The sequence below is a fragment of the Passer domesticus genome, chromosome 10 (assembly GCF_036417665.1).
Source record: "Passer domesticus isolate bPasDom1 chromosome 10, bPasDom1.hap1, whole genome shotgun sequence".
NCBI classification, from domain to species: Eukaryota; Metazoa; Chordata; class Aves; order Passeriformes; family Passeridae; genus Passer; species Passer domesticus.
The window spans coordinates 39176382-39203156 of NC_087483.1; the positions used below are offsets into that span (position 1 = coordinate 39176382).

Genomic DNA, 26775 nt, shown 5'->3' on the forward strand with positions numbered 1-26775 from the left:
ATTAAAGATGAATCCTCTGTGGGCTTGGAAAGAGCATCCAAGCTGGGGGGGTGGGATGGGATGGGATGGGATGGGATGGGATGGGATGGGATGGGATGGGATGGGATGGGATGGGATGGGATGGGCAGAGGCTTTGGCTTTTCCCTGCTGTTGGAGTTGGGATGTGGGATCTGGCACTGCTGCTCTGGGCCTCTGTGGCTGCTCCTATATCAGGAAAGAACCAGGCTGGAAAGTTGTGGTCGGTGCATGTTGCAAAAGAAACGTAGCCCTCAAAAAGCTGGATGTCAGCAGAGAAGGAAGATTTCCAAAGGGTTAATATCCATTTGCCTTTGCCCTTTTCATGGCACTGGACTTCTCTGGCTTTCATCTCTCTCCCATCCTCCCTATGCAAAGGTTTCCTCTTGCTGCCTTCTTTCTGACGCTGCTGAAAGCCATCATTCTCTGTAAGCACACTTTGTCCTGATGGCTCCCCAGGCAGGTATTATCCCTCACCACTCACTATTTAGACTTATGCTCTGCTCAAGTACAGTATGTACTAATCTCTCTCACTCTGAGGAACTCCTAATATTTATCTAGAGCATATGCAAGGATTTCTTTGGGAAGATGAGTTCTCTAAGAAGTGAGGTACATCTCTGTTCAGATGGGTTTTGAACTGCACAGTTGAGCTGTGTGAAATGGTCATTTGGAGTGAGAGGAACTTGTAAAATTGCTGTTTGCTTGGTGCCACAAGGCCGTGCTGGTGGGATTTACAGCACATCCTCAGCAGAATGATCACTGGAAACTGCATCATTCCCTGATGTTTGGCTGACCACTGCAGAGGTGTGAGGTGGGACAGGAGAGTGGGTGCACATCCCAGGGTGAGGGTGGAAAGGACTCAGTCCCTGACTTTGTGAATCACGGTTTTGCTTTTTCCATGGTAGTAGACCAGCTCCCTTTTTATGCATCCTTTACTAAGGAAAACACTGTTCCAAGTCCTTTTCTCCCTCTTGTAGTTCTTTCCCATGGTGCAAGGTGTTGCCTTGCAAGTAATGGCCAAGCTTTCTTTTAGCCTGATTAATTTTTTGGTTGGTGAGCTATTGAAAATTAATGAACACATTACATAAGAATTTTAAAAGTCCTCCTACAGTGCTTTGCAAAATGTCACCCCTGCTTAGACTGAGAAAAAATTTACAATGCTCCAAATACACTGAAATGTATTCCAAAGTTCCATATCTAAATGCAATCAAAATTGGGAGATTATATGTGCCTATAAAACAGAAATACTTTTATCTGCTTCTCAAAGATAATTTTATATAATTTAATATATAAGGGATATAATGATAAACTGGGTGCTTAATTTCAAATCTGAAATGATAAAACCCCACACAGTTTTAAAGTGAATAATCCGTGTAAGTTGGCAGTTTGTAATCCTTTCTAGCCACTTCTTTGAACCAGCATTGCATCACAGACACAGCTTATCACCCGTTGCATAAGGGAATTAAGTCAGTTTTACTGAGAGTATAGGGGACTATTTACCTCTGACAAAGTTACAGGGTAATAAATACAAGTAATGTCAAAGTTTAACTACCCAAACCATTGTTAATTACCCATTTCCAGATGATTATTAGAAGAAAAAAAGAAATAAAAAAAAATTACTTTTTCCCTACGTGAAGAGCTTCTGAGAAACTTCAAGTAAGAATAGTATAAGAGTGCCTCCAAGTGGCATCTATCTAAATTAGAAAAACAGTTAAAGCAAGCTTTAGGTATTAGTTCAGAAAACCAAGCTAAACAAATCCAGCCTTTTTTGATTTTGGTTTGTTGGGTTTTTTGTTTGCTCTCCTTATTCCATTTAATTCTTTAGGTGTTTATGTTGACTAGTCAGTGGGGTTTGCTGTGTGCTATCAGAAAACCACAAGAGAAGGATATTTAATCTAAATCACTGCTCTTAGAGGCTTATATTTATATCCTACCTTTGCAGAGGTCATCCTTAGATTAATTTTAATGGTTAAATTAAATTTATTGACACATCATGTCACTGCATTGGTGTTTCCTGGGAACTGCTGCTTTGACGAAATAATTTTTTCCTTTGGTTTTGTTGTGTTTGCTGCTAAAGGGTCTCCAGCAGAGCCAAGTTCTGATCCACACCCCACACCCCCCATGGGTTCTCTGCTGCAGGCAGAGGTTGCACCACTGCCATGGATGTCCTTGCAGGGAGAAAGGGAAGGCTGTGCAAAGGGTGGGAGACTTTTTACTGTGGGACTGGAGGTAAATGGAGAGACTCAGAGAAAGAGAAGATGTGAAAATTCTGTGATTTGATAGAGCTGGAAGGACTGGAAGAGTCTGTACCCTCACACAGGACAGGGGCTTTCATGAACACAGTCATGCGCTGGAAAACCCCAGGAAAAGAGAGAAGTGCTTTGCCCTGTGCTCTTGGAGTTCTGGGCTCTGGAGAGACCAAAGGAGCATTTTAATACAAGGCACACTTGGTTCTGAAACTCATCAGAATGAGAAGAAAATCTTCCAAACCTACAAAAGAAAGGAATTTTTTGGTTGCTGTGCAGGTGAGGTCTGGAAGTGGCTGCCTCTGGAGGTCAAGGAGACAGACAGCATCAGCCTGCTCAAAAAGGGTTAGAAAAATCCATGTTCATAAAAATATACTGATGGAAGGAAACAGGCAGAGATGTCAGCAATTATATCCCTAACCCAGGAAATGTGGATGTTGGAGAAGGCTGTGAACCACAGAAGTCATGCAGGCTCTCCCAGTTGGATTCGATGGATCAAAGGTCTCACCTAGTAGGGAATTTTTTGCCATTAAAAGAGATTGCACCCCACATGTTGAAGACAATTGATTACAGAATGGTTTCTTTTCTTTTTTTCCCTGTGTACTAGAAAATTTGTAACTGTAGTCCTGAAGTTTTAATCACCATAAATGAAAATAACTCCTATAAAAGAGACTTTATATGGAAATTTAAGAATAACACCAAATTATACATGGGAACAAACCCACAAGCTTCATAATCTTCATGTGTTTTTTTCCTACAGGTGTCTCAAGTTATTGTATCCTTTTTAAGAAGGAGATAACTCGATATCTGGGAGAAAATCAGTGTCTAAGAAACCTACGAATTTAAATTATCTTGCATGATTGACAGGTTTTAACACCCACAACTAATATGGAGCTACTTGATGGCAGACTTCACAGTTTACAGATAGATTAAAAGGAAGCAGAAAATTTGTTCTTACTTTAAAGCAAGCCTGTGTAGCACATAGCCAGCCTTCCTTTGAATAAGCAATCTGCTTTTGAGAGAGAAAACCCACTGATGCACATTTAAGAAAAACAGAAAATAAGAACCAGTATTGCAGTCACTGGTTTGTGTTTTTGTAGAGGTCTTTATAAAGACAGTAGCATTTAGCAACACCTATTTTTACAAGTCTGTCTACACATTAAAGAGTGGGGACTTAGGTTTAGACACGCAATTAATAATAACTATAATCCAGCCTAGGAAAACACAAGCACAAATATCCAGTGCTTGTAACCTGCATTGATATTTCCCTTTGCTCCAAATGAATGCCTGTTCTTTGTTTTTTCCTGACTGTATTCTGTGTCAATCCAAAGACTGTTGGGGTTTTTATTTTTGTTTGTTTGTTTGTTTTGGTTTTGGGTTTTTTCTTTTTAAAGATAAATCATGTTTAGCTCACTTTGAGGTTTAGGCGTGAAATACTTTCAATAGTGATTTGCAGTTTAGTAATCCTTGGAATGGCTTTGTTGAGAAAAGAGCTTTGTCAGAGATCAGTCAGCAGGAAACAGAGATTTAAGAGACTAGCTGAAATAGTGGGGAAGTTTGGGAGAGCAAATCTGAACAACCTATCTGAGAGGAAACTGGTTAAAGAGAAGAAGCACTGGCAGAATTTTCTCAGATCATAATATGCAGTTTATGCAGCTGGCACAGAATTATAGAGTGTTTTTTAGGTTGGAAGGATCCTCTACTTCCAATTCCCTTGCCATGGGCAGAGACACATTCCAGTTATTCTAGAATAACTCCAGATCTTGATCCACAGGAAGAACAAAGGGAGTCAAACATGGGAAGGCAGAACTAAGCTGACAGGAGCTGAAGTGTGTTGGAAAGAATGTGTGCTATTTATCACTGTCATGGGGAGTACTGCCCCAGATTCCAAATATTTTAAAATTATTTTCACAGAAAAAATGTTAGTAGACTCCTATTTTTGCCCTTAGTTCTCTTAAAACTTTAAAAGTAGTTTTCCTGTCTTTGTACTTCACTACTAGTTGTTTTTTTTCCTTGCTTTTCCTAATGAAGGGCCTTTTAATTATTTTAATTCTTCCTGACCAGTGGTCTGTCAATAAATATGAACAAATTATATCATCTTAGCAGTATGCAATGTGTTTTGCAGGAATGTCTAAGTGCATGTGAGACTGCATTCACTTTAAGGACATCATCAGTTTAGCAAGAAAAGGAAAGAGTAAGCTCCATAGCTGGTGAGCTAAACCACATTTTCAAAATTCATCCATGGGAGCACAGCAGTGCCTCAAGAAATGAGAGCTTAGAGGAGAACTCAGGTTTTGTGCAGGCACAAGCAAAGAAGCAGTGAAGTTGTGATGGAACAGCTGCATCTTAAGCTCCATGCAGTACATTTTGCAAGGTAAAGACAATGCTATTTCTCTTGCAATTTTTAAATTAATTTTTCACTTTTTCCTTTCAAGTCCCCTTCAGTAAGTGTTTGCTGGTATCACCCCATGCTCATGATTCAGTGACAAGCCAGGGGACACATGGAGCCAGGATGGTGACATAGCTGATGGCAGTGGCCATGGCAATGGTTTGACATTTTATTTAAAACCTTGAAGCACAATGAATCATAAGAGCTTTGGGCCAGACCCAGCACAGCTGATTTAAGGCAATGGGATTTATGCCCCTGTCAGCACTTGTCTTGGTGTGCCTGGGAGGACAAGAGTTTTCTCTCTCTGGATGTGGAATCTCTTTGGATTATTGTCTAATTGAAATTACTGCAGAAAGAGAGAGAATCTGTTTCTCAGTGGTTAGAAAACAGGGAAGACAGGCCACCCATTTGAAGCCATCAGATTTTGCCCTCCAACCTATTGTGGAAGAGGGAAACATTTTTACCATCTCTCAAAGAACAAAAAGCAAAGAAATTTTTGTGATGGTTGCATTCCACCTCCAGCCACTGAACTCACTCCTCTGGCTTTTAAATCTCTGTATTTCAAAAGCTTTCTTTTGCTAGCTTTAGCTACTAACTACCTGTACCTCTCTAAACTTGCAAAAATCAATTGCTCAGAAATGCTTTAGGAGGTAATAATTCAGAATTAGGTAACTCTTTAGAGGACATCTAAAACTCGGAAGTATAGAATGAGTTATATTTTTGTTTTGTACACAAATTGATTTTAAGTCATAGTTTGGAGAAAGTGTTGCTTGTAGCTTTTCTGCTAGAAAATTATGAAACAGCATTGCCAGCATGATTCAGCATTAGTCAGGAGTGACATCATTGCCAAAAAAGTGACTCAGGCTCTACCAAGTGTTGCAGTTACAGAGGAAATGGACCTGTAATTCTGAAATTCCATTAAGAAGTACAATAGTTGACAGGCCATGACATTCAGAGATGCTTTTTTTTTTTTTCCCCCTCTGGGCAAATAGAAATGTAAAGATTAGTTAAAAATATAAAGAAATAATTAAAAGTAATCTTATAAAAAATTAAAAAATTGTGGTCCCTTAATATTTGGTGTTTTAAGATGGTTTCACAGCCAGGATAAACACAAACTTCTAAGTGTTGGAAATAGCAACAGCAGATTGTCATTCTTCCAGATTTTCTTTAGTGATCTGTTCTCTCAGACAAAGGGAGAATTCTCATTTCTTCCCCCAAAGAAAGCAGTCTCTCCCTGGATTATCTCTGCTCCTCCATGAAAGTGAGTGGAAGTTTCAGGCCTGAGATTTCTCTCCAGCAGTGCCCTTGACTTCAAGTGAAGCTTGACTTCATCTTCCCATGTCTGTTCAGCCCTTCTGTTTGTTTCACTCAGAACGTCTCAGGGATGAGGGGTGGATATTTCCCCTGCCATGGCAGAAGGGCTCTGGCAAGGTCGGATGTGGCTTGTGCAGAGTTTTGGAGGCAGCACTGACAGCCAGACTGGTCTGTCACCTCTCTCTTTAACAGGAATTGATATTTTAAGGAGTGCTCAAACCTCCTTCCCAGGTTTTGTCTTGTTTTTTTCAGGTCTGTAGAAGATGAAAGATTCATAGGTTAGAATCAGAATCATTGACATCAGAAAAAGCCTTTAAAATCAGAGTCCAGTCATTAACCCAGCACCAAGTTCACACTAAACCTTGTCCCCAAGTGCCACTTCTGTCTCTTGAACACCTCCAGGAATGGTGATATCCCTGCTTCTCTGGGCAGCCTGGTCCTGTTCTCCCGTTCAGAAGACATCTCTTCCCAAAGAGAAATCCACTCGAGCAGTTTGCTTAGGCAGTCCCACACATTCCATGCCTTTCCATATCATCTCTGCTCCACCGGTTTGTGACCATCTGCTCGTGCTGTTTGCATCTATATTTATTTGTATGTGTTTTTGTTGGTGGATACATCTCACATGGGCACCTTTTCCTGAAGCAACGTCCCCCAAAAGGCGGCAGCAGGAGCCTCACTTGTTGAGATAATTCTCACCCACCAGTGTGGAGGAAGAACTGGTCCTAGTCCGTTGCTATAGCAATTTTCAGAGGTGTGAATGTGGCTTAATAGTGTCATCCTGGAGCACTATAAATCTAAAGTAATGCCTGCCAAACTATTACATTCTGAAAATTCCATACTAAGGGAGTTAATAAAATTGATATGTGTGCAAATGGCATTTATAAGTTGCACATTACCAATACTGTGCTCGGTCCCATTCCAATAAAAATCAGTTGCAAAACTCTCGTTGATTTTATGGTGTTCAAGATGAGGCCCAACATCCAGCTGTGATTAAGTATGCAGTCTTGACAATTCAATGAAGAAAAGATAAAAAGCAATGTTCCTATGGAAAACAAAGCTCCTTTTCTGTTTATCAACATATGTGTTCAAAATCTTCCATCGTTTAATAATACATCAATAATATTATAAAATGGAACGGAAAAAAGCAAGTGTCAAACTGAAATCTTTGATGCATAAACCTCTGTGAGATGATGAAAACCAGAGCCCAATATAGCTGCCTAATAAAATCTGCTAGGTGTATAAAATATGTGTACTTCTCTACTATATGACTTTATAATTAATGCTAAATCATTTATTGTTATAATTAGCATGGTTAAATAATAGTCTTCAGCAAATTTGTAAAATATCCACTGACAACGCTTCTGCAGTTTTTATATATAAGTGTAGTGAGACCAAAAGGGATGTAAAAACATGTTCAGCCCATGACAGTTTTAAGGCAAATGCAAATCACCTCAATTGTTTAGAAAACAATAATATTATGGGCTATTGTTGTGAAGAGGGAGAAAACTGAGGACACAGTAAGTTAGACTGCCACATCTCTGTGGTCTGTTTATAAACAGAGAGCCCAACCTAGCAGAAAAAGGAGAATGAGTTGTTTTTCTTCTTTTCTTGTGCATAGTTTTAAAGTAGATGAGAACTCTGTTGTATTTTTTCATATCTAAGGGAGGTTATTCCCTGTTAGTTCCTTTAGAGTGATTGTTTTCCCTGTATGGGGCTCAGAAGTTTGCACTCAGTAACTGAGGTGTTCCAGGAATGGTTTTCACTCTTTATGAAGTTGATGGTACTCACCAGCGTGCTCCCAGCACAGTGCTGTGAAGCATCTCAGTCACTGTAGGTGGGTGGGGATGGGGATTAGCTGGAATTAATGACTATTTTCTGTAGCTTTAAGGGTAGAAAAGGTTATTTGTGTTCTCGCAGAATGTGTTCAGTCATGTTTCCATACAGTGAATATTGCTGCGCCACCAATCAAGTTTTTCAAATTCAAAACCATAGAATGGTTTGGGTTAGATTAAATCTTCAAAATAATCTAGTTCCAGTTCCCTGCCATGGGCAGGAACAACTTCTACTAGTAGATGCAAGACTTGTGATTTTAATCTAAGAATCTAAGAAAAAACAATTTTTCTACCCTACATTGCAACTTCATGTTAAACTACCAGACAACCAATATATTTGTTATGTATCAAGGTCATTCTTATTGCAGCAATCAAAGACTTCAAATTAAAAAAAAAAAGAAGAGAAACTGAAAGCCTGAAATATTTTGAACAGATACTTTTTAAATATATGAACTTGATCCTGTCTTTTAAAATTATCTGTCAATGCATCATGGTTGCTTTGCAGTGTTTGCTTTTCAGGGGATGGAAATTGAGGACATGGCTCTTGTTGCAGTGGAAAATGAATTCAGAAAAGAGCAGCACGAGGCACGGGGGAGAAATGCTGTGACCACCAGTCCTTCAGCAGGGAGGTCCAGGGTCACCAGAGTGGGGGTGTCTGCAGCAGAGAGTGAGGAACTTCATCTCAGGAAACCCTGAAAGATTTTGCAGCAATTTCAGCAGGAATTGCCTGCCAGGTTGTGTGGTTTAGTTCGTGCTCTGCAGTTCATATAAATAACACAGATTTGCTTTCACTCAGTTTTCCCTTCTCATCCTCTTTCTTCCTGTGCAAGTACAAACCTCAGTCTGCCTTTGTTTCTCCAGAAAGGGCTGGAGCTCCTTTCCAGCAATTATTCAGATGTGAAGCAGTTCAGCATAGCAAAATTCAGCTATAAAAATAACAGCACAGACAGGAAAAATATTGCATGATGGATTCTGATCTCCTGTGTTTTAACATTAATCACAGTATTGATTTTAACAGGGATGACTTCTCAGCATAGTGACTGTAGCTGCTTTTTTTCCTCCTTATTTTACTGTGGCTGATTAGTTTCTGTCTGATGTCCAGTGTAGAACCATCCTCTGGAGAGAGCACTTTCAGAAATACTTCTATTTTTTTCTTAGTAAAATAATTACTTGAAGAGATTAGACCTAATAACTGCAGTTGAGTCAGCTTGTGTTCTTATTGGATTATTATGTAAAATTAAAAGATAGCAAATTCAGGATATATTTGTCTAAGAGGCCTGTTCCATTGCATGCCCGTAAATTGTAGATGATTTCCATTCAAATAATTTGGGAAAAAGTGTTGCAGGAAAATATCAGGCTGTGATGTAGGTCACTTTTCTGTTCATTCATGATCCTTGTTAAGCTTTTTTTTTTTTTTAAGAACTTTCTAGGAAATGTCAGTCTCATTTTTTATTGACTTCAGTGGTGCTGCTCAGAAATCAGATTGCTCAAAATCTTAATGTTTGAGCTGGAGCTGGATAATCAAACACTGCTTTCTGCAGGTTTCATTGCAGCTTTACCTCTGCTCCTGATGTTTCCTCATTCCCTGCACCGCACTGCTTTGGGACAATGCAGGAATTTTGCTGTTCAGCAGATCTTTGGGGACGAGCGTCACAAATCAGATGCCCAAGGCTGGGGGAGGGATGCAGGACATGATCCTGTCAGTGGCACTGCCAGCTTAAGCTGAGTGCAAGCAATGATTTCTGTGTATGTGAGATTTGCTGATGCGTATGAGGGTAAGTTTTTGCCAAAAACCTGTTAATCCTCCCAGAAAAGAACAGGGGACTGACTGGGAACTAGGAGAGTTGAGAGGGTACACTGAACCATGCTGGATCTAGCAGTGGGTTCTGGGACAGCTCCCCCATCTCTAAATTTATTTAGTGTAGAAGATAACTGTGAAAGTGATAGTTCTTCATACACAAACTGCTAAAGTTTCATTTCCTTTACCATAAGAACAACCACAGCCCACTTCAGTAAGGTGTATTTTACCATTATTGAGGCTGCCCATCTGTGTTAGCTCTTCTGCTGCCTAATCACCATTCTAAATACTCCTGCAAATGTATCTTAGTTTCCCTGAACTGGTACTTTAACCTCTGGAAAACTATATTTCTTGATGTAATGTGCAATTCTCATTCCATCAGGGGTGACTGGGCTTGACTTTGTGACCTCTTGACTGCAGTAAAATCACAATAGTAATGCTTAATTACACACAGGGTTGAAAATGTATTTTTTAAGATTTGCAGGACCGTTACTTTCTCAATTTCAAATTTATCAGACAATTAAAATAATTAAATATTCAATCTCTGTTTAACTTAACAGAGAGAATGGGCCTACTTAACAGACTTTATTAAGCTCACGGGTCAAAATTAATTTGTTAAAACTACTCAAGGCAAGAGATAGTGTCCTGTAATACATCTATTTAATGCTGGCCTACAATGAAGCCACATACCAGATTTCTAATTCAATGCTTACCAGCCTTTAGAACATTGTTTCAATCCATTTTACTGAGTAAATTTGACTGGGGAAAAATCAAATAACAAAGACAAATTAGTTGCATCTTCTGTTAATCATCGATTATAAATTAGACATGCTAGCTCAACTGAAATGTCTCCGAGGGTGTGAATATTAGAGTTAATTGTTTAATTTGGAAAGGAGCTGGAAAGTTTGTTTCCATTTGCACTGGTTGTAATCCTCTGAGATTAAGGTGTTTGGATTGTCTCTTTACTCAGTAAGTGGCACTGTCTTTCAAACCCTCCCTGATTTCATGGGCCGCTGTTCAGAGAGGAATTGGTACCTGGACAGCCAAAGTATTTTTTCACTCTCATGCTCACTCTCATTTCTTATTGTTTTCTCCATGATCACACTTCTTGCATAGAATTATTACACAGAAAAATATTAATTACTATTTAAACATGCACCATTCTTTTCTTTTTTTGTTTTCAGCCATCTTGAAAGTTCTGCACAGAAAAATTTTGCTTTAATTTTGTGTTAATATATGCCTAACACTGTGGAAATCAGGTTCTTGGCTGATAGCCCTGGGTGGTACTGTGCTATAAATTTAAACACTTACTTTATATATAGATAATTTCTATATATAATATATTAATAATTTTGAATTTCTATAATTTTATAATTTATAAATATTAGAGAAATTAGAATGGTTATAATACTTTATATTATTTAACTTTACTTAAGATCATCAAAGGTTTTGGGTTTGAAGGACCCTAAAAATCATCCCATTCCACCCCCTGCCATAGTCAGGGACACCTTCCACTACCCCAGGTTGCTCCAAGCCCTGTCCAGCCTGGCCTTGGGCACTTCCAGGGATGCAGGGGCAGCCACAGCTTCTCTGGGCACCCTGTGCCTCGTCACCCTCAGAGCAAAGAATTTCTTCAGTTCTTTTATGTTTATATGTTTTTATGCAATATATGAAATGTATCTACATTTTATAATTGTTACAGCAATTTTGAACCGTTTTAGACATGGTTTCTTATAGTTCCTACTTCAAAGACTTAGTCAGTCTTCCTCCAATCTTTTAATTAATAATGGAAGGCAATAGGGCTCTTGGAAACATTATTGGATGCATGCAGAGCGTTCATCCATAAAATTTTAATGACAGGAGTGATAGTCAACTGGGGGAAAAAAACTTGGAGGAGTCTTTAATGCAAAGAGATGGTGGTGGCTTTGTTGACTCAAGAGCTCAGTCAGGGGAAGCAGAGAAAGGAGGCATCAAAATGAGACCCATCACCAATTCAGTGGCAAACTCATGGGACAGACCTTTTCCTTAGCACTTGAGATGAGGAAATTCTCTGAGGAATCTTATGAAGAGCATTTAGCTCTGTGAATCCCAGAGGAACAGTACAAAAATGAAAAAAAAAAAAATTGTGGAGCTCAGAAAGGAGAACGGGTAGCAGCAAGAATCAGGAATATTATTGAAATGAACTTTACTCTTCGGTAAATAGCAAAGTTTTCCCTTTTCCTCTGCTATTTCTGGCAGTGTTTAGATGAGTGTAGGTTGACATGACATCTGAGTGTACCAGCCTGCCAAGAGGCACCACTTCTAACTTTTGATAAACACATCTCTATAAATGTTATATTTTCTAAACAGCTGTATAATTAGGACAAAAAACTTTTGGAGCACCATTTATTCTGCTGCATAGCTGGAGCACATGCCACCCATTAAACTCTGTGAAGGGGCTTTGTTCTTTTTGTGAAACACAACAAACCAGCAGATTCCATGAAAGCAACATTTTTTTTTTCTGATTGACATCATGTTTAAGACTTTTTTCCAAATATTTTTCTGTTCTGCAAAACATACCTTCAGTTTTACTAGTGCATCTCAAACTCAGCCTGTAATTGGAAGATGTGAAGGTAATGAAGTGCATTTTTTGATGAGCTGTACACATTTTTACAGTGCAAGGGGGTACACGACCTGGTGAGGGTGGAGGTGGCTGGAACAGGTGGGTTGGGTCAGAAACTGCAGGTGACAGCAGGTCCAGCTACAATCAATTCTCTAAAAATTGCTGATGTTGAGGCAAAAGACATTTAAGTGCATTATTTAAATGCTTAAACTCAGAGTAAAGTGAGTACACGTTTAACGCCACGCACAGATGGCTTCCTGGGCTGGCGCCTAAACCTGAGGGGAAAAGAAATTAAACATTAAACAATGCTTCTAATGGCAAGAAATATTGTCCTGGTGAAATCAATATAAATATTGGAATAGTCACAGTCAATATTCACCAATGCTGGACACTTTTAAGAGTTGTCTGGACAGGATGCTGGGCCATGTCTAGGATGTGCCTTTGCCAAGAAAGGTTGGACCAGATGATCCTTGAGATCTCTTCCAACCTGGTATTCTGTGATTTACTTTGGCATTTCAAATTATTATAATGATCAGAATGAACAAGCAAGTTTAGAAAATGTAACCTATCTGTGCTATGATAAATTGGATGGGCTTCAGAATATCTGGTCAGCCTTTCTGGTGATTTATGAATGTCAGAGGCCTAATAACTGAAAGAAATTGGTTGAGTCTTTCTATCTGATCATGTTTGCTGTGCTTTGTGGTTTAAAATAAACTGTGTATTTGTATCAGGATTACAAAACATTGAACTAAGTGCAGAGATAAATCTATGTTGATGTAATTTTCCTCCATTTTTTGGCCACTTTCCACGCAAGCTTTTCCAACTCAAAATCCAATAAAGGCTTTCTACCACAGTACATATATGATTGCTTTTGTATGACATTAATTTTTTCTTAATTGTATACTTGAAATGTACATTTCACTCCGAAACTCTAATCACCTCTAACAGCAACAGAAATATACCTATAAAACAAGCATATGTGATATAAAAAATAGGAAAATGAGAAATTACACTGCAGATACATGAATCTCCTTCAGTGTATGTGTTCAAACACAAAATTGTTAAATTGGGTTTTACCCAAGCTGTGAATGATACAAAATAAACTTAGTGGAAGATTTCACTGCATTTCTGATAGTGAATATCATGATTACTGATAATTAATCAAGATTTAGTCAAAGGTTTGATACTGCTGTTTTCTTGCAAAAGATCTTTCTCATAACTTCTACAGGAATATTTCACTGGCAGCCATGCACTCCATCTTAATATTTTTTGCATATAAATATTTATATGATATTAAGCAATATGTGAATTACATTCAACCTGCCAAGGTGTACACCATAGCAGAGTGCAAAATATGTGATCCAACATTTAAATAAAATTATCTCTTTATAAAACTTGAGAAGATGGATTTAAAAAAATAATAATAAATTTACCACCAAAAAAGATTTCGTTTGGGTCACTTTCACCTGTTGCAAAATTGGGGTAGTTAATAGTCCTCTGTCTAGACTGGAAAATGTGGCTACAATAGTGCTGAACTCTGAAATGAAAATTGCATAATTGTAGCTAGGAGATATTTTAGTCTTTGCAATATATAGGTGCTGCAAAGTCAACATCAAAATGGGAGTTAAATCTGATGGCATCGTGTCTTCTTCCCTACTTCTTAAATTTTGAGGATTTTGCATAAAGTTTGCATTCGTTTTTATATATTCCTCACAATCTGATATGCTCTGCCACTTTTCAGGAACTGAGATTATTTCTACAGCCTCATGAAGATCGGCCCCATATAATCATGTCACACCATAACAGGTCTCCATAAGATTATTTCCATTATTTCCAAACTTATTTCCAGTTTTCTATACAAAGTTGAAGCTGATCCACTCCTTCTGTAAATTAGACACAAAGCCTCCAGGAAATCAAACTGAATAATCAAGCACTTAATAAAAAATGCATCATGGTACGTCAGCCTATGTTATCAACTTGGAAGAAAAAAGCAGTATAAAATGCTCAGACAATAATGATTTTCATGCATATAAACATTAATGCTAACTTCAACCTCATTGTACTTCTGAGATGTTTAAAGCTTTTTACCAGACTAAGCTTTCTTCAAACCTTTCTGACAAAATATTTTGTTAAAAAAACACACGAGCTGATAAATGATTATGAACGAACAGATTGTGAATATGGAGGGAAATTAGGTCATGTCAAAGATATCTGTTCCATGCACACTTGTAAATGTTTATCCCAACCTCACTGGTAGGTCCTGGTCACTGGTGGGGCCCACTGAACAAGGTGGTTCCAGATATTCCTGCCCCCACTTGCAATTATTCGTTTTAAAACAGAAAAAAGAGCAAGACATAATCTCTCAAAAGGTTTTTTTTCTTTTACCTTACTTTTCAATAGAAGTCTTTCTGTGTTTCTTCCACAAAGGAAGACAAGGACAAAGCATTTAGAATTCAATGTGGTGATTTATGATAAAAACCCCCAAGCAAATAAACAAACAAACAAAACTAAACATGTACTCTCCCAACAAAAAAACAAACCCCAAAATTATTCTGCTTACTTTGGCAGAGAAAAAGGGAGTTTTAGTCATTGAAAAGTCATTGTTGTGTTTAATCATATAAATTTCACAAATATGAAATGTGAATATCAGATTGGTACTTCTCTCTCTCTCATCTCCTTAAAATATTTCTCTTTAGAATCAGTTTATTTTCAGATTTTGACTTTAATTCCCGTTATTTTGGATTGTTTATGAAAGGACCAGAACCTTACCCAATATATTGCATATATTTATATGTATAATTTAGATATACATTTATAGCAATAAATTTACAGAACGGAGTCATATGAGCAACAACAAATTTATCTTTATATTTGCAAAGTAAATATTGTGGGTTTATAATATTTGCCTGCTCTGTAATAGTTTATTGAAGCACAAACAATTTGCTGATCTTGTCAGGAAATGGCTGAAAATGTTTTTAACAAAAGACACCATGATGATGCTTTAGGAAGTGTGAGAAATCACTATGAAATTAATACATTTTTGTACTCTATACATGACTTTTACACCCAGACCATCCCAGGGTGGCCCTTACCCTTTGCTGATCTGTGGATAACAACTGTAACAAGGAAACAAGGAATTTTAATTTATCTTTTCATTTCCTATACTCAATGATGATGGCCAACCTTTAAAAAAAAAAAAAAAGACAAAAAACTTATGTATGACCCATGTGCTGGAAGGTCATTTTCCTCCTTAATACAAGGTTTAATTTTCTTATGTTTAGTCAAGCCAATTTCTCAAGGGTATCCACGGAAGCTTAATCCTACTGAGGATCTAAATTGCAGTGGATATCCCATGTATAATATTCAGTCTTGCATTAACTTTAATGCAGTGTTTTATAGTGCAGTTTTTTTACAGGATATAGTTTAGTTAATGTGATAAAACATTAAGTTAATGCTCTGCTCCTCGGAATTTATTTTACAACTGTTTTTTTGTTAAAAAAAAAAAAAGTCACTTTACAAGGATATGAAACTTGAAGCGCCTGGCTTGGCAACTACATTTAAGATGGCCAAATATCAGTGGCCATCAAATGACTGGTGGTAAATGTTGCTTGGAAAATACTTGTTTTACAAGGAAAAAGAACTGTACAAGCATAAAAGTTGCTTTCTACTGCACTGTTTGTTGTACCTGGCAGCACTTTGATGCCTGTCATGCAGCCCCTTACAACAATAACACCCAAGACAACGTCAAGTGAACAGGTACACCATTAAAGCACTAATAAAGTTCCCCTATCTTCATTAATGTACCTTGTAATAGACCAGTTAGAAGACAATTTGTTCTTTCTTTCATGCAGATAGTTCTATTAATGGAGCAGAGAGAATGATGACAATTTAAAAGGTACACTAAAACACTCTGATGAATATATGGGCTGAGTGGTGCTCCTATGGCTGGGATGTGAAGGAAAAGAGAACATTCCTTGATGTTGCAACTGCTGTGAGTCACTTCAGCCCTTGATCCTGGTTGGTTTAGATATTTAGCAGAATAAACTTACATTGCCAAAAAATAGTTTCCACTGTCAATGTACAGGTACAAAAATTATTTGAGTATTAATCCAGATTCAAATACATAGTACACATTGGATTTAATTCCATCCAGTTTAATAAATTTGCAGTGATGTGGAAGAGTGTGGGGTTTGACAAATCATTTCTTCACCACAGGGTTCACCATGTATTTCATCACATTTGTCCACCATGAATACATGGTTCATCATGTATTTCATATTCTCTGGGCATTTAACTGAGATAATTTAGCTATCCAAAGCTAGAGCCCCAGCAGGCTGTACAGGAAAGACAGGTATTTAGACAGTGATTCAAAGCACCTCCATGAGATACCACAAGTTAAACCATGAGGAAAAGCCCATGGTCACAGGTTTCAGAAGTACAATAATTGAGGGAATATTCCAGTGTCCAGTCCAGCAGATCATTGACGCTTTCACTTACCTTTGAATATGATTTTGAAGTAGTCATTCTGAGTCTCCCCATTGTGAATTTCTTAATTGTGAAAAGGAAGTTGATTGGGGGAGTTCTACTGGTGTTTTACTGATTAACATTTAGCCTAATCTGGAAAGGGATTTGTATGCATAATATAGAACTATTTGCACACTTAAAATTCAGCACTGGCTTTATTATCTAGCTCAATCAGGATTAAATAAGTCAAAGTCTAAGTTCTTACTGCCTGTAGGTAAGTTTGGATCAGGACCTATGCTATCATCACCTCTCAAACTTATTAAAAGGTTTTAAGAATATCATTGAATAGAAATGAAATGAGAATAACTTTGTGGTGCTCTTGGTGTTAGATCTTTAGTGAGTCATCAGCTCATCAGCATGGGCCATATCAGGAAGGAACCCTGCAGAGATAAAGCTCTCAAACTGTGACAGAGTGTGCAGGCTGATACCAAAGACCTGCAAAAAGAGTTGTGCAAAAACCTAAAGCTCTTTCTTCTGGGATTTCCTTCCTGGAGATAAATAGAGAAGTACTGGTGGCTGGATGAAGGAGCTGTTTCACCTGCCTATTCTCTGAACAGCCCTGGTGCAACACAGGATCTCAGGAATTGCTTTGGAACTTTAACACTTAGTGATCTCAGACTGTCTGGAGAAAAAAAACTCCTCAGCATTCCAGTATTTTCCATTTAATATCATTTTCCCTTTTGAAGAGTCTGGACACCCTGGAAGAGTCTTCCATGAGTTCTTTGGGAAGCAAGTCCTCCTCTGAGGGCTGAGCTTTTGCTGTGCTTTTATGTTCAGAATCACAGTGACACCTTCCCTCCCTCAGCACCTGTTAGAATATAACACAACCTAAGTAACAGCAAACAAGCTTTTTTACCTTTTATTTTTATAATTATTAGCCTTCTTTCCCTAGAAAGAAAAGCCCTATGGAGGTATAATCACTTTCTATTATATCTGATGGTTCTTGGAGTGATTTTTGTAGACTCCTATTACAGTTTCATAGTCTCCTATTGATTTGGTTTCTCTTAAGGGCTTTCCCACCAAAAGATTGTATATAATACAAAGGACAATAAAAGAAATTGCTAAGCATAAGGATTATTATTCTCCATGTTTACTGCTGTACCAACTATTTAGAAAAAAAAAACAAAACCAGAAAATAGGCTGAAGTAACGAACTTATGACCACTGGGATTTGTAGTATTTCCTGTGTAAATGCATGATGACCTCCAACTGCCTGGGATGGTAAAATCAATAACAAGAAATCCACCCACCGTTTATTACACTGAAATTGTTATGCAGGTTATATATTAAGAGAAGGTTTCATCTGCAGTGTAGTGTATCATGTTGCATAGCTGGACTTTTCTGAAAGCACCTATCATATCTGTGGGGATATTATATTACTCTGGCATAATAGCATTGCACTGGCAATCCAAATTCAGTATTTTTTCTTCTTAGAGGCTATATTTATGTCCAAAGTAGCCACAATTTTCTTCACGTAAAATATGAAGTGTAATCTAATGTTTCTCTTCCTGACAGAAGAGTATTGTAATTCTAATCTTTCTCTTCCTGACAGAGGGGGTCATAATTCTATTCAGTCCTCAGCCATTCTTTACAAAGATTAATGATGGAATTTTGGAAAAAAGACAATAATTTCTTTTGAAAATAAAACTGAACAATGTTTTCTCAGTTATGAAAGTAATTGTACCATGGTAACAAATATTACTGCCAGCCTTCCAACTTGTTTTAGTGACACAAGTAATTCTTACTTAAGTAAAGAATCTCGCTCGGTGTGTACTAGCATCAGTCTTGCATGTAACAAATATGATTTTGTGTTTCTTTTGCAACAGAATATTGTTGGATAAGAAATCCTTGAAAACTCTTTGTTATTCATCAGTTCATGATTGATGACATCGATGGAATTTAGACTTTCCAATATCACATGAATTTATAGACTTGAGCGTGGTACCACTGACACGACAACAGAATCCAGGCTGACGGCGGTGATGCCAAGAAAAAAAGGAGCTTGGAATCTGAAAACTGATGAACACCTCCAGTTTTAAATAAGAGCAATGAATGTCCTCCACAGACGTATCCAGCATGTTTGGCAAACAAACAGTGATCAAATAAACCAAAAATAACTAGATATTTTTGAAAATACTGTTTTTAGTATGAAAATATTCCTTTGGGTATCTTATGAAAAAAATAATTTTTTTTTTAATTGTTTATAGGGCTTTGCAACTTTCACCCAGCTAAGAAATGGAATGTACAATGCAATTAAGTAACACATTGTAATGCTAGAGAAAGAAGTTCTTTTAACTAGAAGAAAATGTTGCATTTACGTATGGGCTACAAAATTTAAACCCCTGTGGCTGTTGCAAATTATGATGTACACAGAATTTGCCTTTTCAGTCCTTCAGAAAAGGAAGTAGGGATAATTTAGTTTCAGAGTTCAGTACCCAGGGAAAGAAAGAATAAAGCAGAGTGGAGAAATCGCAAAATGACCTCATTTACTGAGATAGAAATGAGTTGTTTACTCTTTGATGTAAGGTATCTCCTCCTCCTTTCAAACCAGGACATATTGCTTATTTCCAGGTTTATGAAGACAAGAAAGTAAGAAGTGGGCAGGAAAACTCAGGTATTACATAACAGGAAAAAATATCAGTTTCATAAAAAGAGTTGTTTATCAAAAAAGTTTAATTCCAGTCAGAATATTTTTTCAGAAATATTGTGGCACTTAGAATTTTTGCTTTTGAGGGCCTCATTGTAGCCTCTGAATAAGGTGTAACTCAGTTCAGGAATCAGAGGCATCAAGATGATATTGCTATGGATTTATACCCATTTTCTTCTCTCTCTCTCTCTCATTCTTTCTTTTAATTGGGTAATTGAGTACCTACTATAACCAAACTGGTATAAAAGGTCAGAGCATGAGTTAGTCTCCTCTTGGGACACTTTATTATGTGTCCTTGCAGTTTTTAAGGATAATTCCACTATGTTTAAAGAAATACATCACTAACTCGGGCATCAACCATTTATTTTTGAGGAATCTGCCTCCTTGGTTTGTCCTCCACAACACATCAGGAAACACAGGCTGTTGTTTGCCTACAAAGGAACTCTGATAAATAATGTTTGCTGAATTTGCTTGTTGCAAGCAGGAAATGCAAAATGAATAAAGTGTAAAGAAAGGGAAACCTTTAGAAATGAAGATTAAAATAGGGCCTAAGGTTAATGATCTATTACCCAATGTTTCTCTCTATTCACTAACTCATATCTTGGCTTGCATACACTGCAGTTATTGAAAATATAATAGAAGAAAATATTTTGGTAGAGAGATTATTACCAACATTTAGATTTAGAGGGAATGCAAAGCATAACATCAATTTAAAACTCATTAAAATTATCTTACTAGTTTATTTCTTTTACAAAAGGATTTGGGCTGGATTAATTATAGCATGAGCAAATGTAGAGACACCAATGCAATGTTTTGCTGATATTGTCCTTTATAATTATTTACTAAGTCTTGACTTCTGATACTCTGTATCCATCCTCTTCTGAAGTTTTTGCTTTGAATCATGGCTTTAGTTTGTGAATTCTGTAAGTAAGAATGTACTCATTATTACTATGCTTCTTTCTAGGAAAGAATTCTCAGAAAGACAATGTGTTTTTATTTATTGATGTGATGTTCATTACAGGAGTCCACCTTCCCATACAATGACCTGCAAGGCTTGATGAAATCTGGCCTATGACCTGCATCCAAGGCCTTCCTTGTGGACTGGACAATTCTGTGAGTATTAGGAGGACTTTGCAAACTCGTTAATGGGTTTTATTGTATCATCCCCATGTAAAAAGACAGATGAAAGAAAAGGAAAAACATGGCTTTGCTGCAAATGCTTTGGTAAGGAATGCAAGTAGGAGTTGAGCTGGTGGCCAGCAGAGATTTCTAGAGAAGCTGGGATGGAGGAGAGCTCAGGAAGTTGGCCAGGTTTGTCTGTCTGATCTTCCCTCAGCAGCTCAGAGCTGAAGAGCCTAAAACTTGTAACGTCAAAACCTCTTCACTTTGTTACCCAACTTGTTATCCCAAAAAACATCAAAATCTTCAACCTAAGAATAAATCAGGTTAAAATGTGGGGAAAACTTGTGCTATACAGCTGCTTCCATGTAAAACCCAAGCAGCATAGATGAGTCACTGTGGAAGTCTTGTAATTTTCTGCCAAGCGATAAATTATTACCTTAGCCTGCACTGGAAATGGGGGAAAAGTTAGCTAAAAGTGTTTGAAAAAGCAAAACCTCCTACCTTTTTGCAGCATAATAATAGATATAGTTATCTCTGATGACTCATGTTATGGGAGGTCATGGTGGGAACTGCAGAAGCATTTTGGCATGGAATTTAAAATGAAACAGCTCAAATTGTTCTAAATAAATATGCTTTTTTCCCCTCCCATTTGGGAATATTCTCAGACATTCTTTTAAAAGCAAGTATTTCACAAGAGATTCAAACTGCATGAATAATAAGTTGTCATTAACTTTATATTTGAAATCTGAATGGACAAGAAAATAAGGCTGTTATTATTCAGACTTAAGTTTAGAAAAACAGACTTTAGGAAAGAGAAATAATCTACCACTGGAAGTGGTAATGTGTGGCTGGTTCAGGAAACCATGGAAAAAAAATTGTAGTAACTTTAAATGTTCATGAAATATTTATCTGCTATAAAAATAAATATTATTAAGTTATGACATTATGATTTGTCAGGGAAAGTTCTCTACGCTGTCATTCAGAGTTTAAAAATATATATTTTTTGGCAAAATTTTACCATGATGGGGTTGATTAGTTCTGAAAGGATCCTCATCCAGTTTAAAAAAAAAAAAATTGAAAAAATGAATATACTTTTAATAGTTGAAGTCATCAACATTTGAGGTGATTAAAAAAAAAGGGAAAGGAAAAAAGACAATAACTCCAATGATGGAAAAATTAAGTCCTTTATCTTCACTTTCACATTCCTGACTGACTGAAGAAAACCCAGAGTCGGATGCAGACAGTGCCCTTTCCCAGCACTGATACCCTGTTGAGGCTCTGCCCTTCCAAGCATAAATAAAGGAAAGAGCATTGGACTGTGACACTGAAAAAAGTTTAAATGTCTTTACAGAAGGTATCAAAGTGTGCAGTGCAGGCTTTAAATAATTTTTAAAGTTGTCAGGAACATTCAGTTCAACAACAAAAATTATAGAAGCTCAAAAATATCTTGGTTTGTACATTTGTGCAAGTTTATTGGAAAAGCAATATATGTGCTGTCCTCTATCGTTAAGAAAATTGATGATTACAAGGTAACTTCTATGGGATACAAAAATTTGTGTAGAGAGTGAGTTCAATTATTATTCAGCACATTGACCAAGCATCAAAAAAAAAAAACAAACCTAAAATGCCAAGCAAACCATATTGGACATCTGTCTCAAAAATGTTTAAATCAATAGGAAAAGCAAACTTTATTTGACTTGTAGTCACAGTCTAATTCCGTTCCCAAATTTTCCACAGGCTAAGTAATTACAATTAACCAATGATTAATGCTTTCACTAATAAGAATTTTCTTGAGGAGCTGAATGTAGCATAATTTCAAAAAGCACAGAAAAAGACAGGTTAAAAGAGTATGTCACAGGCAAACATATAGAGAAATCTATAGCAGAAAATGAGTTATTGTTTGATCAGTTCTGAAATTTGTTTTGTATTTGATTTATGACTTCATAGTTTACACTTCTAGTTTATCAGTTTTTCAATATTCATAGAAGAAATTATTTCCTCATTTTCTGAGAGTAAAATCAGGCAATTCTTTTTTGAGCTGATGGACAAAGAAAATTGATTTTTCTTCAGCAATACTTTTTGTATTTACTAATATTTCTTAAATATTGCTATGCAATTTTATTTAACTTTGTTCTTTACAGCTAGAGTTTCTTGTTTCATTTTTTTTTTCTTAGAAATATTTTGATGAAAAATTTGCTGCAACTTAATAATATAATATTTAATTTAAAATGAGGTCAGAGGTCTCTAATTTAATTCAGATAAAAGCAGAGCATAGAAATTTTAGAATTTTTTTTTCTTGGTCATCCAATTTATAATGTTCTCATAAAATCAGAAAAAGTAGTTCAAAACAATGAACAGATATATGACAGTGCATTTGACCTCATAAATATAATGGGGTTTAATTATTTTCTTTCTTTTTTATTTGTACAGTTTACTCAGAGTTTACTCACAAAATGCATCGATTTCCAGAACTGAACATTTTTTCAATAGAAAAGCATTTCCATTACAAATCTTAATTGATTTTATTGCCTTTCTATAGAGTATTTCCTGTAGTAACTGGCTTTACTGTCTTTCAGATACAGAAAACATTCCTGGATGTCAAATAAATGCCCATGTTAGTAGTTTACTGCGTCTGTCAGCCATTTTTCACTCCTCAGGAACTTGCCAGAAGTTTTTATGCATCCTAGAAATATTCACTCTGGCAGGAAAACACATTGTCTAGAAAAATCAAAAGCTTTGCCATGCAAAATGGACAAAAAAGGGGCAGTTTCTTAGCCATTATCTCTGCCTTGGGAGGCTTTAGGACTTAATGTTTAATTAATTGAGGACTCAACATGACAAAAAATCCGGAAGGTGAGGGACTTGCTCACCTGGTGAATTAGGACTTGAGGTCTGTGGCCATGCTTTGTTTGGATGTGATGAACCCCAGAAGATTTTCCAAAGGAAAATGTCCCAGCTCCAGGCTGAAGGACTCTGGCTCTCCTGCCCTCTTCCCTGCCCGCTTTCCCTTGCAGCCTGGATTTCCCCTGCCAGACGTGGGTCTTGCAAGCGGCCAAGAGGATCCATCCCATTTGCACACACCAAAGGACACGTGGGGACAAAGCAGTGGAGGTGAGATATTCCAACACTGGTGGTTGAAGTCCACCTGCTGGAAGTCCTGAGGGAATTTCCCTGTTTAACTCAGGGATTTAACAACACTCAGTCCAGTCTGTCATCTCTGGGACTCCTTGAGATAATGCAGAATTCTGGAACTGGGAGTTCATTAGGCACAGATAATGGGGCTAAAAGGAAAAACACATGGACTGAGTTCTGTTGTCTTTGTTTCATGGGAGATCAGGCAAAATTAGCCCCTGCACATGGTACACTGTGCATTTACTCAGATATTTTATGTGTAATAAAATAGCAGTTTCCAGTGGCGTGGGCAGGCTTCCCTATAGACAAAACAAACCTGCTGGGATTCTTATTACTTTGGAGCCTACTGCTACTTCTGAAACAGTTAAAATATTCTACCTTCTGCTTCCAGTAATTGCTTAATATTTACAGTAATTTTTATTATTATTATTTTTTAATTCTGTGCATACTTTGAAAGTGCAATCAGTATTCTAACGAGTTTCCAGATTGCTGATTCCTCTGCTACAGAATAACTTGCACTGGAGGACTTAAAAGGCATCTCTAATTTCCCTCACTGTCAAAGACCAGGTAGGTCCAACATTTTACTTTGAAATTATGTTCTTCTTATGAACTGCTTATTAGGCAATTAAATGTGCTGTTTAAGCTAGAACCAGCTAAAATTGAAATGAAATTATTTCAAAAGACTCGGTGGTAGCTCTTGTTGAAAGACAGTTACGACTGTGTGGCTGTCAGATAGGGTTTAGAGTAATGAGACACACAGGTAATCAGCATGAGCTGGCAGGAACAGTTTTTCCATGATTTCATTCCAAGGGGACCTGATTAGAAAAAATATTGCACTTATTACTTCTGAGCGAGCATTTTAAGTAGGCTTGGCTAGAAAGAGAATTACATATGGCATTACTATTTCAGGCATACAAAAAACTCTAAAGTATGTGTAAAAAGAGGAAAATTGCTATTTCTGGGATTAGCACTTTAGAGGCCCTGCTAGCCAAATGTTACAATTTACAGCTTAAAGGTGCTACTCTCCAGTTGTGGAAGAGTCTCCAGATGTGACAGTCTCCAAAAGTGGTGAAACAAATTATATAAATTAAATATGTGAATTAGGGATAAGGTTGTGATTTCCGTCTTGTCCCTACAGATTGGTGCTTTCTTGTGTATTCTAAAACCTTCAGGCTAGCTTTTAGCTATTATTTCTCATTATATAAGGGTCCCTTCATTGAAGTGGACCTCAAAATACTCCACAACCTTCTTTGTGCATTGAACACCACTTCTCTGATGTATTAGGGAGTTCCTGTTATCTTTGAGAAAACATAAACCAGATTAACATAAAATTAAATAATTAGAACATCAAAACAGACATCTGACTTTGAAAAATGTGGATAGTTACACACAGTACAGCAGAATAGGGAAGATGGACTTATCTGCAATCTCTTCTTCCTCTCACCACTTGTCTTGCAGTGGAACTTAGAAGTCCTAGAAGAAATAACTAAATTATATTAGAAGATGAAATTTTTGCATTTCAATAAACCCCAGTTTAGACTCTTCACCCATTTTTCATTTCTGAAATCTGATTAAGTTTTTGCAAGTAGCTACCAGGTACTGCCTTATCACCACAGTAGGTCCAGTTCATAGGCAGAGATAATTCTCACTGATGTAGGTAACAAAAAAGTCTGATCATTCTCTTTTGACTTTTCAAAGAAAAAAAAGTCATGATGTAAGGAATCACAAGAGCTCCCACAGATTCTCTTGAAGTAGTCCATGACATACTTGGAAAACATAAAGCTGAGCTACAAAGCCATACACTTTTTAAAATCTGTCAGTGGAACACAACAATGCTTTTAAAACTGAAATTGTAATTATAAACTAAATAATCAGCTCACAAAGGGGAAAAAATTGGCTGTTCAGCATTAGCTAGCTACCTGGAGTTATGGTAAGTAGTGCCATCATTCATTTTAGGACATAATGAGATGCCAGGTTTGAAGGCATAATGAGATGCTGAAGTTGAAGGATATTTATTTGATAGTCATCTCCTATATGCTCCCTGATTAGTTTAAGCTGAATAAACCCAACAGCCCAGCATTAGTGACAAGCCAGCAGAGCTCCAGCTGCCTGGAGCATCATATGGGTAATGGATTATAAAATTCATCTCAATAGGTAAATCTGTCGCCATTCCACATTTTGTCTGAAAAACTTGGTAGTGTCATTGCTAACAAAGAGCTAATCTCAAAGAACAAAAGAAGAACAAAAAAGAACCCAAAAAAGCCACAAACCCCACTCCAAACTAAAACATAGGTCAGGCTTTGGAACAGGCTGCCCAGGGCACTGCTTGAGGGGTCACCATCCCTGCAGGGATTTAAAAGAGGTGCATTATGAGGCACTTGTGGATGTGGGTTAGAGGTGAGCTTGGCAGTGCTGGGTTAATGGGAACTTGATCATCCTAGAGGACTTTTCCAATCTTAATGATTCTATATTTCTTAAATTTCTGGAGCAGGACACTTGGGAAAGAGGGTCTGACCTCCCTGGCAGAGTCAGTGACATGCTTTGCGCTGTGGGTTGTACAAAAGAGAATTTTCAGACCCCAACTTCCTGACACACCAACAGAACACATTACCCTCTGCTTGTGTGAATGAACAAGGCTGAAATCACACACAAGAAAACACTTTGTGGCAGCTGGACACAGTCAGGACACTGTGGATTTAAAAATCCCATGATTTGGGAACTGTGCATCCAGAGAGGAGCAGATGGATAAACTACAAACTCTTCTTAAGCAGGCAGCACCCTTTGGAGAGCAAGGAGGGCTGCTGACATCTAGTGTTTCCCACTCAAACACATCTCCTGCTCGTGCTTTTCAGGAGCAGAAGTGCCTGTGGGAGGTGACAGCCCCTGGGCTGCTCGGGGAGCAGGGCTCCAAGACATCTGTTAGGTGAGGGGCTTGTGGAAGATGCTGGGTTGAAATTCCCTGACCCTGCTACCTGGGATAGCTGTGTCTCCAATATCCTGATCCGGGGCAGAGGGGACTGCAGGGGGAGCTGCTTTTGAACATTTACTTTATTTCTCCTCCAGTCTTATTTTCTTGAACCGAGACGCAATTTCTAAAATCAAGATCAAAAATTATTTCAAGAAAATGCCAAGAAAGGGCAGTAGGAAAATGGGGG

The 26775-nt window shown here is 37.4% G+C and overlaps 1 protein-coding gene and 1 long non-coding RNA gene across 2 annotated transcripts in view; both read left to right on the forward strand.

The window, feature by feature from the left end:
• Window positions 1-20698, forward strand: part of LOC135309481 (uncharacterized) — a 175871-nt gene extending 155173 nt beyond the window's left edge. The window contains exon 4 of the long non-coding RNA XR_010369737.1: window positions 20388-20698. This is a non-coding gene — a long non-coding RNA (uncharacterized LOC135309481). The remainder of the gene's footprint in view (window positions 1-20387) is intronic.
• A 3290-nt stretch (window positions 20699-23988) lies between these two features.
• Window positions 23989-26775, forward strand: part of KYNU (kynureninase) — a 101259-nt gene continuing 98472 nt past the window's right edge. The window contains exon 1 of the mRNA XM_064435274.1: window positions 23989-24187. The gene's annotated coding sequence lies outside the window, so the exon portion shown is untranslated. The remainder of the gene's footprint in view (window positions 24188-26775) is intronic.